This window comes from Neovison vison, chromosome 9 (assembly GCF_020171115.1).
Source record: "Neovison vison isolate M4711 chromosome 9, ASM_NN_V1, whole genome shotgun sequence".
Lineage (NCBI taxonomy): Eukaryota > Metazoa > Chordata > Mammalia > Carnivora > Mustelidae > Neogale > Neogale vison.
In genome coordinates, this window is record NC_058099.1 from 20,766,982 (window position 1) to 20,782,253 (window position 15,272).

Sequence of the window (15,272 nt, forward strand, 5' to 3'; positions counted from 1 at the left end):
GGCTATGGATAGATATCTTATAAGAGGACACAGGTACATAGTGAACACATCTGAGGAAGACTGAAACTGAAAGCCAAAGGGGACTCAGAAGAACCCAATTCTGCCACCATCTTGATCTGGGACTTCCAGCCTCCAGACTTGGAGAAAACTTTGTTGTTTAAGGCATCCAGTCTGTCATACTTTGTTATGACAGCCCTTAATAACTAATACTGACTGGGGAGAGGAAGTTGTTCTGACTGGGTAGGAATTGACAAATATTGTTAACTCTGTCCCAGAAGTGTGAAGTCTCAGAAAAGTAGAGCTTTTGATATGTGGTGATTATGTCTTAAATAATGCAATGATTAAAAAAATTCTAAATAGGGGTGCCTGGCTGACTCAGTTGGCACAGCATGCAACTCCTGATTTTAGGCTCATGAGTTCAAGCCCCACTATGGGTTTGGATTCTACTTAAAAAAAAAAAAAAAATCTAAAGAATAAATACATATAAGGAAAATAATTGCAAGAGAAAACTGAAGGGGCATAATATTTTCAATGTGAAAAGGCCAAAAATGTTTAAAGTACTTGTCAGTTTTGAGGAAAACCAAGAAGAAAGAAAACCCAAACAAGATATACCCTATTCCTGAAATTAAAATTAATTTAAAAAGTAAATAAATAATCCACAACCAATCCTGCTAAGCCAGGTAAAGTAACTGAAGCAACTCTGCATAATTTGTTAGAATTTAAATTAACTTTTTTCCCCCAATATTTTATTTATTTGGCAGAGAGCACAAGCAGGAGGAGTGGTAGCCAGAGGGAGAGGGTGAAACAGGCCCCCTGCTGAGCAGACAGCCCTGCACAGGAGACTCCATCCCAGGACCGTGAGATCATAATCTGAGCCAAAGGAAGATGTCTAACCACCTGAGCCACCCAGGCACCCCAACTTTTTTTTTTAAGATTTTATTTATTTATTTGACACAGAGAGAGATCACAAGTAAGCAGAGAGGCAGGCAGAGAAGGGAAGGGAGGAAGCAGGCTCCCTGCTGAGCAGAGAGCCCCATCTAGGGCTCCATCCCAGGACTCAAGAGATCATGACCTGAACCGAAGGCAGAACCCACGGAGCCACCCAGGTGCCCCTCCCCACTTTTTTTAAGTAAGCTTTACACCCCTCAAACTCACAACCCCCAAAGCAAGAACCACATGCTCTACCGACTAAGCCAGCCAGGTGCTCCTCAAATTAATTTAAAAAAAAAAATTTTTTTTTTTCAGGGGCGCCTGGGTGACTCAGTTGAGCATTCAACTCTTGGTTTCTGCTTAGGTCATGATCAAGCCCAACATCAGGCTCTGTACTCAGCAGGGAGTCGCCTTAAAGATTCTTTCTCTCTCTCTCTCTGAAATAGATAAATAAAGTTTTTTTAAAAAATTTTTTCACCTAACAGAATCCCTGATGGTCAACAAACTAAAACATTTTCAGTCATCAAATGAAAAGATATTTCAATGGGTATTAATAGAATTCTGGTTCACTGTAATTTTTTTTTAACAAACAGGTAATAATTACTAGCAATTGCACATATATTATTTCTTGCCCTGCACCTAGAGCTATAGAAGCCATCGATTTCAAAAGGAAGAGTAAGGGGGAGTGGAAAGCTATTCTCCAATTTGTAGCTATCTAAGAAAGACTTGCTCCCTAGTGCTGAGCAGGCCAAAATTCAGGCAGGTAAGAGAGAAAATAGCTAGAGTATAAATGCATCATTTTATAATAGACTTTTCTTTTTTCTTTAAGATTTTATTTGTCAGAGAAAGAATGAGCACAAGCAGGGGGAGTGGCAGAGGCAGAAGGCAGGCTCCCTGCTAAGCAAAGAGCCCATGGGGGACTCTATCCCAGAACCCTGGGAACATGCCCCAAAGGCAAACGCTTAACTTACTGAGTCACCCAGGTATCCCAAGACTTTTAATGTTTTTAAAAGTTTCTTAAATGTTTTAATATCTTCTTAAAGTTTTTTAAAGTTCTATTTGTTTTTTTCTTTCTTACTTTTTTTTTTTTTTTTAAGCAGGCTCCACACCCAGTACAGAGCCCAATGCAGGGCCCAAATCCACTGAGATCAAGTCCTGAGAAGAGACCAAGATGCTCAACCAACTGTGCCACCCAGGCACCCCTAAAAGTTGTATTTCACATGAAGTTGCACAATTTATCTTCAGCAATATATATGATGTTACCTTTCTTCCAATACAAAAAAGCAGGTTATTGACATCCTAAATATCCCTTTGCTTTCTATATTGAAGTATGATAAAGTGTTTTGAAATACATTTTCTTTGTCACTAGAGCCACTGGTATTACAAATACGGAATAGTCAAAAGCCCTCCAACTGTTTAAGACTTTACAAAATACACTTGAATACTTGTATAATTTGCCTTTCTCAAGAAAAGGGTATTAAACTTGTTGACACTGGATACAAAATAAAATTCAAAAATTCGCATCTTGAGTACTTTTGGTTTCTTGACCTTTATTTGAATTTGAGACTAAGCTTTACCAAACAACAGAATTTACACTGTAACTAGCCAACCACAGTCCTCATTATGGAATCTATGCAGTACATTTGTTACCTAGGAAACAGACCAGAGCACAGGCAGAGTGCAATTTCTGTACAGCAAAAGAATTCTCCACTCATGCTGGTAAACAAAGTCCATAAATCAACTAATCAGAAGCCAAGTCAAGAAGTATCACATAAGAGTTAAGCTCTATGGAAACTTTTTTAAATGAAAGAAAGAAACCTGTGGGGCTTCTTCAGGCAACTATGTAGATCTCTTAAGTAAATATTATGAGCAGGTTTCTTTACAAACACAAACTGTCAGAAAATAAACTGTTCAAAATAAATGGCTTCTCTCCAATCCTCAGCTTCTCTATTTTTGACAGTATTTAAGAGAAAAAGCTTCTTCAGAGCCAGCCTCGTACATCTGGTAGCAGAATATTAATCCAAGAATGAATTCTGCATTTTCCAAGAGCAGCATGGGTTTGTGCTGTTCTTAAACAATGCAGAACAATAAAGGCTGTAATGAGAGGTCACTGTCCATACTTCTCACAGTCAGACCTGCTTCTATACCAGGCTAAAAAAAACTTTATGAAAAAGAAGTATTTGAAAGTCACAGGTCTATAACAAAAAATGAAACTGTTACTTTTCAGCTTTTCATTTGGTTATTACTAATGATAATACTAGTCCTTTAAGGGTTCCAGGTAACCTAAAGTGGCCATTTTGAGTTTCCTTTCATGGTACCACACTGATAACTAACAACCAGGAAAAGTCTTTGGATTTTCTAGCCTATCAAATTTAACTGGACAGCTTAGCGTTATTTAAAAAAAAGAAAGTGGCCAATGTCAGTTTATACTGCTCAGCTATATTTAAAATCCAACTTTACAAATTCAAAATATCTGGAAGTAACATTTGTCATATCAAAAATATCAGAAAAAAATTTCAATCATTAAGAGAGCAAAATAATTTATACGCCTTCCTAAATACCAACAAACCAGAAGAGAAATCAGTTGAAAATATGTCAAGTTCTCTTGACGGTTTCTGATTACATGAAAATATTAATTTTAATTAAACAAAAAAAAATTAATATCCACATATCAGAGCCAAAAATAAAAACAAAATGGAAAAAGACTGGCTGTTATCTTTTAGCCACCCCAGATGAAGACGCTACACTGCCAATCCCAGAAAACTGTTATGCTTAACCACAAGTTGCCAAGCAATTCTCAATGCAGGCCACACTCTTAATATTTAATTTACACAGTGACTCTTTTAAAACCTTATCCCTCTGACTGACAGTCCTATAAACACACAAACAAATAATTCAAGTTCTTGGCTTATCTTTTTTAAAACTTCTAAGAACTGAAAATGAGTATGTAATCTAATAGCGGAAACTCTGCTGGTGTTTTCCAACTCCATCCCATCACTAATAAAGCCTGAATAAATTTCAATACCTATGCTCCTTGGGCCATCCTCACTGAAAAAGAAAGAGGAACCTTCTTCAAGGGCCTACCAGCGCCTTGCACTAAGCCCTATGCAGTCTAAATTCGTTTAACTAATCTAGACAGGAAGTCAACGCAAGAATAAAATTTGATCAAGTCAAAGGGACTAGTGAGATTAATGTTAGATGTAGTCTCTTCTAGGTTTTAAGGGTACAAAAATGTACACTCCAGATATTTACAAAATTAGGCATGCAATAACAATAGTCTGTTAATGTAACTAGGGCAAGAATCTAGGCTAATTCTTTCTCCTAGAAAAAGACTACTCTTTTCGGCACACTAAAACTGTCTCTTTAAATGACAAAAATCAGTTTGCCTAATTAAAACTGCATTAAAATTGTACTTTGCTTTCTGATGAATCTCTACATCTTACTTGATGAAGATTTAAATAAATTGTTTTCCACCACAATGTTTTTCCTTTAAGTTCAGATGTTTAAAAAAGCCTCTGTTTTCTGCATACAGCTGTACATATAACTGAGCACCCAAAAGTCTTTTTTTAATCTTCTTGATAACCATCAGATTTAAATTTGTCAATATAGATTCTCACACGCTGGGGTGAGGGGGGGTGGGGAGAAGTCTCCAGAAGTGAGCACTAGTTGAGAATAATACAAAGATAAAAATCCGTACCTGCATTAAAAATCTGAATCTGTAAAATTAAGTTTCTGGGCGCCCATTCAACTTCACTTATAATTTGAATATCTACAAATACGTATCAACTCTTCATAAGAAACTCACCCAGATAAATAATATAATTCGGAAATATCACCTACAGTACTTTTTTTTTTTTTTTAAAGATTTTATTTATTTATTTGACAGAGACAGATCACAAGTAGGCAGAGAGGCAGGCAGAGAGAGAGGAGGAAGCAGGCTCCCTGCTGAGCAGAGAGCCCGATGCGGGACTCGATCCCAGGACCCTGAGATCATGACCTGAGCCGAAGGCAGCGGCTTAACCCACTGAGCCACCCAGGCGCCCACCTACAGTGCTTTTCAAAAAACTATATCCAACATGTACCACCCAATCGTTGGGTTTTATAGCGAGAGAAAATACATAAAAACAGACCAAAAGAGGGAAAGCACATCACAGGGAGGAAAATCAGTTCTAACATTCACGTTCTCCCCACATGCTGTGGAAGACCTCATATTTTAAACCAGCAAAAATAATGGTTTTCGCCTCAACGCAAAGCTAGATATTTATTGCACGCCAATTTAACCTCCACCGTGGAAGCTGTCACTGTCTCTTGTTAACTGTTTACTTAATAGATAGAAGATTCTGTCATGCTAATCCTAAAAAGAGTCTCGAAAATAACAAAACTTTACCATCAAACTTTAAAATGTGTATATATGTAAAACAAATTTTGCAGAAATCACAGCCATGTTCATCTTCGATTTGCCTGTAAGTCCCTACCTGACCTTAAAACAAGGAGAAAAGCCACCGGAAAACCTGAAACGGTCTGTGATTTGGGTTGGATTTCGGTCAGCCCAGCCTGCTCGCGCCCAGGGGAATACATTTGTCGATGTATTTGATAACAAACACAAATCTCTGTGCGCAGCCTCAGATGGGGGAGGGGGCGGAAGAGCCCTCCGGAGAAAGCCCTCCTCCGTTAGAAACAATAAATAAGGGACCGGAGCGATGCACACACGCCCCACACGCACCTCAGCGTGCCTCTCGCGAGGGAAACAAGTCGGGCAAAGACCCGAAGCACCTCTCTGCCTCTCTCTACAACCATCTCAAGACTTGGAAACTAAGAGGGCAGATCTTTTCTTTCTCCTTCCCGCCCTCCTTCCCACCTCCAAACAGACCCGAGAGCAGGAGCAGGCGAGCCAGACCCACGCAGCGCGCCCGCGGCGGCGACAGGAGATGCTGGGCGGCGGGCCGGCCCAGCCGAGGCTGACCAGAGCCGCGGCCGCCCGCGTTCGCTCCGGGAGCCCGTTCGGCCGCCCGGGGTCTCACCCCTCGCGCCCCCAAGCCCGTCGTCGGCTACGGCCACGCGCCTGAGTCCGCTGCCCTGACTCTCGGCCTTCCCACCTCCCCCACCCCCAGAGGAGACAAAAGAGGGTTCAGCCGGGTCACTGCTCGGCTGCCGAAGGGGCGGCAGCGCGGACCCCAGCGCGGCCGCCCCCCACACAAAGGGGCTCCCCGGCCCAGGTCGCAGCGTCGGCGCGCTAGTCTCCGCCCCGCGCGCGGGCTCTCACCCACCTGCAGGTGTCTGTGCGTCTGTCCATAGGAACGCGGGCGGCGGGGGGGGCCTGCGGGAGCCGGGGAGCCCGGGCTGGACGGGGCGGGACCGAGGGGAGGGAGAAAAGCGGCCGGAGGGCCGGAGAGCGAAGGTAAGAAGCGCGGGGAAGGCGCCGGGCGGGCGGCGGACGGAGGCGCGGGGCGGGGGGCGGGGGCGCCAGCCTGGCTCCGCCGACCGGCGCGCGCCGCTCCGTGCGCCCCGGGCTCCGCGCGCCCTGCTCGGAGCGCGGCGGGCGGGGGGCGGGGCGCAGGCGGGGCGGGGCTGGCGAACGGGGCGGGGGCTCGGACCCCGGGCTCCAGCCGGCACCGGAAACGCGCCGTGGTCCGCGAGACCCACAGGAAGTGTGTAACGACACCTCCTACGAAGTGCTCCGAGCTCGCGGTCGTCGCTGCCCGGAGGTGGTGTAGACCGACCTTCCTAGCACACACCGGCGCGCACGAGCTCGGTCTCTGGGCGCAGACAGGTGTGGAACCCACGGTCCCCGCGACGTTCTGAAGTGGGCAGCACTACGTCCTGCCGCGCGCGGTGGCCCGCGGTCCCTGCTGCCCCCGCTGCCCCTTTGGAGCTCCACAGAGCTTCACCTGAACGCAGGGAGCAGACCTTACAAGAACCTGCTCCGTTCGTCTGGTGTATAACACCTGCTTTAACGCACCGAGTCGAGTCACCTCTACACCCAGGCATGTACGGAAACACTTCGTACTGACAACCCACAGTCTCCGCTGCCCAGTGGAAGTTCCCCATCCAACTACAATACTCGCATTCATCCCAGAGAGACAGAGAGGGCAGTTTAATGACACCTAAAACATACTAGGACCAGGGAAGCATACAAGAACACCTCGGTATCACAGAGATAAGGCAGGCGCCCTCCACCTTTACTTTATCTAGCAAACACTTCTGTAGTACTTACTGTGTGTGACTGGGGTTTACCCTAAGTGCTTAGGGAATATTAATTTATTTAGTGCCAAGAACTCTGCAATGAGTGTTGTTAGCATTGCCAATTTATGGATAAGGAAATGAGGCACAGAGGAATTAGGACATCTGCCCCAATATCATACAGTAGCTGGGAAAACCCGGATTATCCCAGGCGGTTTGGAACCAGATTCCATGCTCAGCTCTCTTTCTACTTGCAGCATTAAGTATCTCCAAAATAATAGTGATAATAAACAACATTTAAAGCATATCTGACTGATTAGCCAAATGTGGTGCTTACATCCTGACCTCACCCCACTGTGACAAGAAAACCTCAGTCCCTCTCACCCTTGCGGTACATGAGGAGAGAGAAGAATGTGAGGTAGATAAAGAGACTAACTTCAGAACAAAAAAGAAAGGATTTTTTTTTTAAGATTTTATTTATTTATTTGACAGAGAGAGAAATCACGAGCAGGCACAGAGGCAGGCAGAGAGAGAGGAGGAAGCAGGCTCCCCGCTGAGCAGAGAGCCCGATGCGGGACTCGATCCCAGGACCCTGGGATCATGACCCGAGCCAAAGGCAGCGGCTTAACCCACTGAGCCACCCAAGCGCTCAAAAGAAAGGATTCTTAACACCTTGCTCTGTCAACACTCCTTCTGGTCTAGGCTGACTTACCAAAAAACAAAAAACAAAAAACTATGTAAGCATTTTTGACAAAATAATGTCTGTCCAAAAAAAAAAAAAAAAGCTAATTGCCACATATTTCAAATGTGTAATCCTGGAGAAATTGGGACCTTAAGCACAGCTGGTGGAAATGTAAATGGTGCAGCCACTACAGAAAACAGTGTTGGGGGGCGCCTGGGTGGCTCAGTGGGTTAAGCCGCTGCCTTCGGCTCAGGTCATGATCTCAGGGTCCTGGGATCGAGTCCCACATCGGGCTCTCTGCTCAGCAGGGGGCCTGCTTCCCTTCCTCTCTATCTGCCTGCTTCTCTGCCTACTTGTGATCTCTGTCTGTCAAATAAATAAATAAAATCTTTAAAAAAAAAAAAAAAGAAAGAAAGAAAACAGTGTGGGGGCCTGTCAAAAAAAACCATAAATTACGATTCAGAAATCCCACTTCTGGGTATATATCTGGCACTTAAAGCAGGAACTTGAAGAGTTATTCGCACACACATGTTCACTGCAGCATATTCACAATGGCCAGGAGGTGAAAGCCTCCGCAATGCCCATAGATGAATGGATAAACAAAATATGGCATATACATATGATCGAATATTATTCAGACTTTAAGAAATCTTATATTGCTCTATTAAAGAAAGAAATCCTGTCATATGCCACAACATGGATGAACATAGAGGACATTCTGCTGAGTAAAGCAGACCAATCACAAAAGGACTACTGGAATACTATATGCTTCCACTCACATGAGATAACTAGAGTTGTCAAAATTATGGAAACAATGTATTATGGTGGTTGCTGGGAACTGGAGGAGGGGAATACGGGGAGTTGTTCCATGAGTATAGAATTATGGTTTGATGCAATGAAAAAGTTCTGGAGATCTATCACACAACAATGTGAGTGTAGTTAATACCACTGAACTGTCTACTTAAAGGTGGTTAAGAGGATAAATTTCATATTGTGTGGTTTGTTTGTTTTTTACCACAAATAACTTTTTAAAAATGCAATCTCATTTAAAGGATATATCCAGGGCACCTGGGTGGCTCAGTGGGTTAAGCCTCTGCCTTCAGCTCAGGTCGTGATCTCAGGGTCCTGGGATCAAGCCCTGCATTGGGCTCTCTGCTCAGCAGGGAGCTGGCTTCCCCCCCTCTCTCTGCCTGCCTCACTACCTACTTGTGATCTCTGTCAAATAAATAAATAAAGACCTTTTAAAAATATAAAATAATAAGAAAAAATTTTTAAAAAGGATATATCCATTGTGATGAATTTCTTTAATGATGCAGGCTTCCAGCAATGATGGGGTACCTTGAGGAATAAACTACCTCTCCTGTTAAGAACTGGAATTATAGAAGTTGTATTTAAAACAACAAAACAACAAAGGTTGTTTAAAGATCTTCTAGAGCAGCCAAGAATTGAGAGTCTAAGAGCTCAGCAAGAAGGGGAAACACACTGAAGTGACTCCTACATTCTTGACTACTTTTCTTTCTTAGGGCATTGTTGATTTGTGTCTAGGAGTATAGAAACCAAACAGTGAGAAACACCCTAGAATTTTTGACAGTCTGATCAGTCTACAGATACAAAATTTGGAGGTCAAGTCTAGCAAGACAGCTTGGACTTGAAAGCTCTGGGGGGCGGGGGGAGGCAGATGGAGAGAAAAGCTGATTCTCCATCGAGGAGGGAGCCCAACACAGGACTCAATCCCAGGACCCTGAGATCATGACCTAAGCTGAAGGCTGACACTCAACGGATTTGAGCCAACCAGGGACCCCTCACTGGTGAATGCTAACAAATAGTTAAATGAAGAAATTAGGGGTGCCCGGGTGGCTCAGTCATGATTCCAGATCCTGGGATGGAGCCCCATATGGGGCTCCTTGCTCAGTAGGAAGCCTGGTTCTCCCACTCCCACTCCCCTTGCTTGTGTTCCCTCTCTCACTGTGTCTCTCTCTGTCAAATAAATAGATAAAAATAAATAAATAAATAATGAAGAAATTAGACCGATTCTTTCTTTTTTTTTTTTTAAAGATTTATTTTATTTATTTGACAGACAGAGATCAGAAGTTGGCGAGAGGCAGGCAGAGAGAGAGGAGGAAGCAGGCTTCCCACAGAGCAGAGAGCCCGATGCGGGGCTTGATCCCAGGACCCTGGGATCATGACCCCAGCCGAGGGCAGCAGCTTAATCCACTGAGCCACCCAGGCGCCCCAGACCGATTCTTTCTACTCCCTTTCAGAGCACAGAAACAGAGAAAATATTCCTAATTCATTCTATGAAGCCAATATTACCCTAATCCAAAACCAGACAAAGACATTGCAAGAAAATTTCAGACCAGTATCTCTCATGAACATACACACAAAAATCCTCGATAAGATATTAGTAGATTGAATCCAACAATGTATAAAGAGAACTATATGTCACAACAGTCATAGTCTGTTCAGGCTACCATAATAAAATATAGGTCTTCCTCAACTTACCATGGGGTTGTCCCAGTAAACCCACTGTAAATTGAAAATATCATAAATTAAAAATGTGTTAAATACCCATAACCTACCGAACACCCGAGTGTAGTGTAGCCTGTGTTAAACATCCTCAGAACACTTACATTAGCCTGCAGCTGGGCAAAATCACCTAACACAAAGCATATTTTAGAAGAGTGTTGAAGGGGTGCCTAAGTGGCTCAGTGGGTTAAGCCTCTGCCTTCGGTTCAAGTCACGATCTCTGAGTCCTGGGATCGAGCCCCGCATTGAGCCCCACTTCGGGCTCTCTGCTCAGCAGGGAGCCTGCTTCCCCCCTCTCTCTGCCTGCCTCTCTGCCTACTTCTGATTTCTCTCTCTGTCAAATAAATAAAATCTTAAAAAAAAAAGAAGAGTGTTGAATATTTCATGTAATTTATTGAATACTATACTGAAAGTGAACAACAGAATGGTCGTGCGTGTACAAAATGGTTGTTAAGTGTATCAGTTGTTTGCCCTTATGACCAAGTGGCTGACTAGGAGCTGCGACTAACTGCTGCTGACCAGTGTCATGAGAGTATCACACCACATACCACTAGCCCAGGAAAACATGAAAATTCAAATTTCAAGTGTGGTTTCTACTGAATGTCTAGTGCTTTCACACCATCATGACTTTGAAAAATTGTTAAGTTGAACCATCATGAAATCAGGGATCCTCTGTACCAGAGACTGGGTAGCCTTTAAACAATAAACTTTATTTGCCATAGTTCTGGTGGCTAGGAAGTCCAAGACCAAGGCACATACAGAGTTAGTATATGGAAAGGGCTTGATTTCTGGTTCACAGATGGCACCATCTCACCATATCCTCACATGGTAGAAGGGACCAGCTAGCTCTACTAGGTTCTACTAAGGGCACTAATCCCAATCACAAGGGCCCCACCTTCAAGACCTAATTACCTCCTGAAGGCCCCACTTTCTAATACCATTGTATTAGGGATTAGAATTTCAACATATGAAATGGTGGAGCATGGACATTCCTATATAAACAACCATATGGGATTTATTTCAGGAATACAAGGTTGGTTCAACATTCAAAAATAATTAATGTAATCTACTACATCAACAAGCTAAAGAAGATCATGTCAATAGATGCAGAAAAAGCATTTGACAGAGTCTAAGACCTACACATGATAAAATCTCTCAGTAAACTAGAAATAGAGGGAACTTCATTAGCTTGATGATGAATATCTACAAAAACCCTACAGCTAATGGTGAGAAACTAGAAACTTCCTCACTAAGATCATGAACAAGGCAAGGATGTCCCCTCTCATTAATGTTTTTCAACATCATACTGGAAGTCCTAGCTAATGCAATAATACCACAGAAGGAAATAAAATGTAGGGAGATTACAAAGGAAGAAATAAAATTATGTTCACAGATGACATAGTTGTCTATGTAGAAAACCTGAAAAAAATGACCAAAAACAACAACAACAAAACAAACAAACAAACAAACAAACAAAAACACCTTCCTGGGAACTAATAAATGATTATAGTAAGGTTTTAGGAGATAAGGTTAATACACAGGGGGCACCTGGGTGGCTCAGTTGGTTAAGCCACTGCCTTTGGCTTGGGTCATGATGCCAGAGTCTCGGGATTGAGTACCGCATTGGGCTCCCAGTTTTGTGGGAAGTCTGCTTCTCCCTCTCACCTTCTCCCCTCCATGCTCTCTCTCTATCCCTCAAATAAATAAAATCTTTAAAAAATATAAGGTTAATACACAAACGTCAATTACTTTCCAAATGCCAGTAATGAAGAAGTGAAATATGAAATTTAAAATATATTACCAGGGTGCCTGGGTGGCTCAGTGAGTTAAAGCCTCTGCCTTCAGCTCGGGTCATGATCCCGGGGTCCTGGGATCGAGCCCCGCATCAGGCTCTCTGCTCAGCAGGGAGCCTGCTTCCCTCTCCCTTTCTCTGCCTGTCTCTCTGCCTACTTGTGATCTCTGCCAAATAAATAAATCAAATCTTAAAAAAAAATAAATTACCACTTACATTGGCATCCCACAAAATACTGAAGTACAACTCTAAAAAAATCTGACAAGATCTATATGAGGAAACCTAAAAAACTCTTATGAAAGATATCATAGACCTTAATAAGTGAGGAGATAGTTCATATTCATTGATAAGAAGATACAATATTGTCAAGACATCAGTTTATCCCATATCGATATATGGATTCAATGGAATGCCAATCAAAATCTCAGCAAATTATTTTGTGGTATCAACAAATTGTTTCTAAGTTGTTTTTTTTTTAAATTGAGAAATACTTGTACTTTCATTTTCTTTCTATTTTTCATTTTAAGTAAGCTCTACATTCAGTGTGGGGCTTGAATTCACAACCGTAAGATCGAGAGTCACATGCCTCACCAACTGAGCCAGCCAGGTGACCCTGAGTCTCCCTTACATGGAGAGGTGAAAGACCCAGAACAGCCAACTCAGTATTGAAGAAGAACAAAGGTGGAGGACTGATACTACCTTACAGTAGCTTACCATATAGCTGCAGTCACCAAGCAGTGTGGTATTGATGAAGGAATAAACAAATAGATCAGTGGAACAGAACAGAGAACCCAGAAATAGATCCATATAAGTACAGTCAACTGATCTTTGACAAAGGAGAAGACAGTGGTTTTTTTTTTTTTTTTCAACAAATGGTGCTGGGACTGGATATCCACATGCCAAAAAAATTTTTTTAAAAAATGAATCGGAACAATTTTACTCCTTTCACAAAAATTGACTCAAATTGGATCACAGATCTAAAGATTCTTTTTTTTTTTTTAAAGGTTTTATTTATTTATTTGACAGAGAGATCACAAGCAGGCAGAGAGGCAGGCAGAGAGAGAGGAGGAAGCAGGCTCCCTGCTGAGCAGAGAGCCCGATGCGGGCCTCGATCCCAGGACCCTGAGATCATGACCTGAGCCGAAGGCAGCGGCTTAACCCACTGAGCCACCCAGGCGCCCTGGATCACAGATCTAAATGTAAAATGCAAAACTATGAAATTCCTAGAAAATGACAGAAGAAAACCTAGATGGCCTCGGGTATGGCAATGAGTTTTTAGATATGACACCAAAGGTAAAATCCATGAAAAGAAGTGATTGCTAAGCTGGACTTCATTAAAACGAAAAACTTCATTAAAATGAAAAACTACGGGGCGCCTGGCTGGCTTAGTCAGATGAGCATGTAACTCTTGATCTTGGTTGCGGTTGTGAGTTCGAGCCCCACACTGAGTAGAGATTACTTAAAATAAATAAACTTAAAAAAAAATTTTTTTAAATGAAAAGCTTCTGCTCTGCAAAAGGCAATGTCAAGAGAATAAGAAAACAAGTCCCAGTCTGGGAGAAAATATTTTCTGAAGACCTATGATAAAGGAGTGTTTTCCAAAATACACAAAGTACTCTTAAAATGCAACAGTAAGAAAACAACTTAATTTAAAACTGGGCCAAAAAGCTTAACAGACACCTTACTAAAGAAGATACAGAGGCAAGTAAGCATATGAAAAGATGTTCAACATTGCAAACTGAAAGGAGATACCATGACGCACCTGTTAGAATGGCCAAAACTCACACCACTGACAATACCAGATACTAAAGAGGATGCGAAGCAACAGGAACACAACGTCATTGTTGGGGGGGATGCAAAATGGCACAGCCACTTTGGAAGACAGTTTGGCAGTCTATTATAAAACTAAACTTACTACCATATATTTTCCTTGGCATAATTTGCCACTTTAAGAAACTCAAAGTTCTTTTCTTTCGTATTATTTGTCTAAAAATGTATGGTTCTTTTGTTGAGATGATATATAAGCTCAAGTTCTAACCAAACAAACCTTGGAAATACTCATGTCTGAATACTCCCATGTATATTTGTAATGCACATGTTAGAAAACTTCAATTTCTTCTTGTTAAGCGATCTTTTGCTAATCTAATTTACAGGACACCCCAGCTGAAAACGTAAAGGTAGAGGGAACAGACTTTTTTCTTCTACTTAAGAGGCTTATTTAAGAGGCACTATATAAGGGGATTTGGTGAAATATAGGATTACTAGCAATAAGCCATTTTAAAAATAACGTCTAAATAATTTCACTCAGGGGCGCCTAGGTGGCTCAGTCGTTAAGCGGCTGCCTCCGGCTTGGGTTATGATCCCAGGGTCCTAGAATCGAGTCTCACATCAGATTCCCTGCTTGGTGGAGAGTCTGTTTCTCCCTCTCCCTCTGCCTGCCACTCTGCCTACTTGTGCTCTGTTAAATAAATAAAATCTTTAAAAATAAATAAATAGGGGCACCTGGGTGGCCCAGTGGGTTAAAGTTTCTGCCTTTGTCTCGGGTCATGATCTTGGGGTCCTGGCATCGAGCCCCGCATCAGGCTCTCTGCTCAGCAGAGAGACTGCTTCCCCCACTCTCTCTGCCTGCCTCTCCACCTACTTGTTATCTCTGTCAAATAAATAAAATCTTAAAAAAAATACATACATATATAATACTTTAACTCAATCACTAACAAGATTCATGGGCTTGATTTCCCTCCACACTATTTCTTTTTTTTTTTTTAAAGATTTTATTTATTTATTTGACAGAGAGAGATTACAAGTAGGCAGAGAGGCAGGCAGAGAGAGAGAGGAGGAAGCAGGCTCCCTGCCGAGCAGAGAGCCCGATGCGGGACTCGATCCCAGGACCCTGAGATCATGACCTGAGCCGAAGGCAGCGGCTTAACCCACTGAGCCACCCAGGCGCTCCCCTCCGCACTATTTCATTTCAGAAATAGGGTTCAACTACCTGCTGGACGACTCACAAAATGGCCTTCAAAACTTCTGGGTGATTCTACTTCAGTGCAGTTAATGGTTAAGATCCAGGGACAGGGAACACATGAATTCATTAAGGTATCTGGGCAATGTTGCAAGAGAGGCTTCAGGAATCTAGGTGTGGCTACCTTTGTATCTTTTTTTTCT

At 42.6% G+C, this 15,272-nt stretch overlaps 1 protein-coding gene across 2 annotated transcripts in view; it reads right to left on the minus strand.

Moving 5' to 3' along the window:
* KIAA1958 (KIAA1958 ortholog) overlaps positions 1–6,367 on the minus strand; it is a 160,020-nt gene extending 153,653 nt beyond the window's left edge. For both annotated transcript variants that reach the window (XM_044265120.1, XM_044265121.1), the window contains exon 1: positions 6,198–6,367. The gene's annotated coding sequence lies outside the window, so the exon portion shown is untranslated. The remainder of the gene's footprint in view (positions 1–6,197) is intronic.
* Between the last annotated feature and the right edge of the window lie 8,905 nt (positions 6,368–15,272).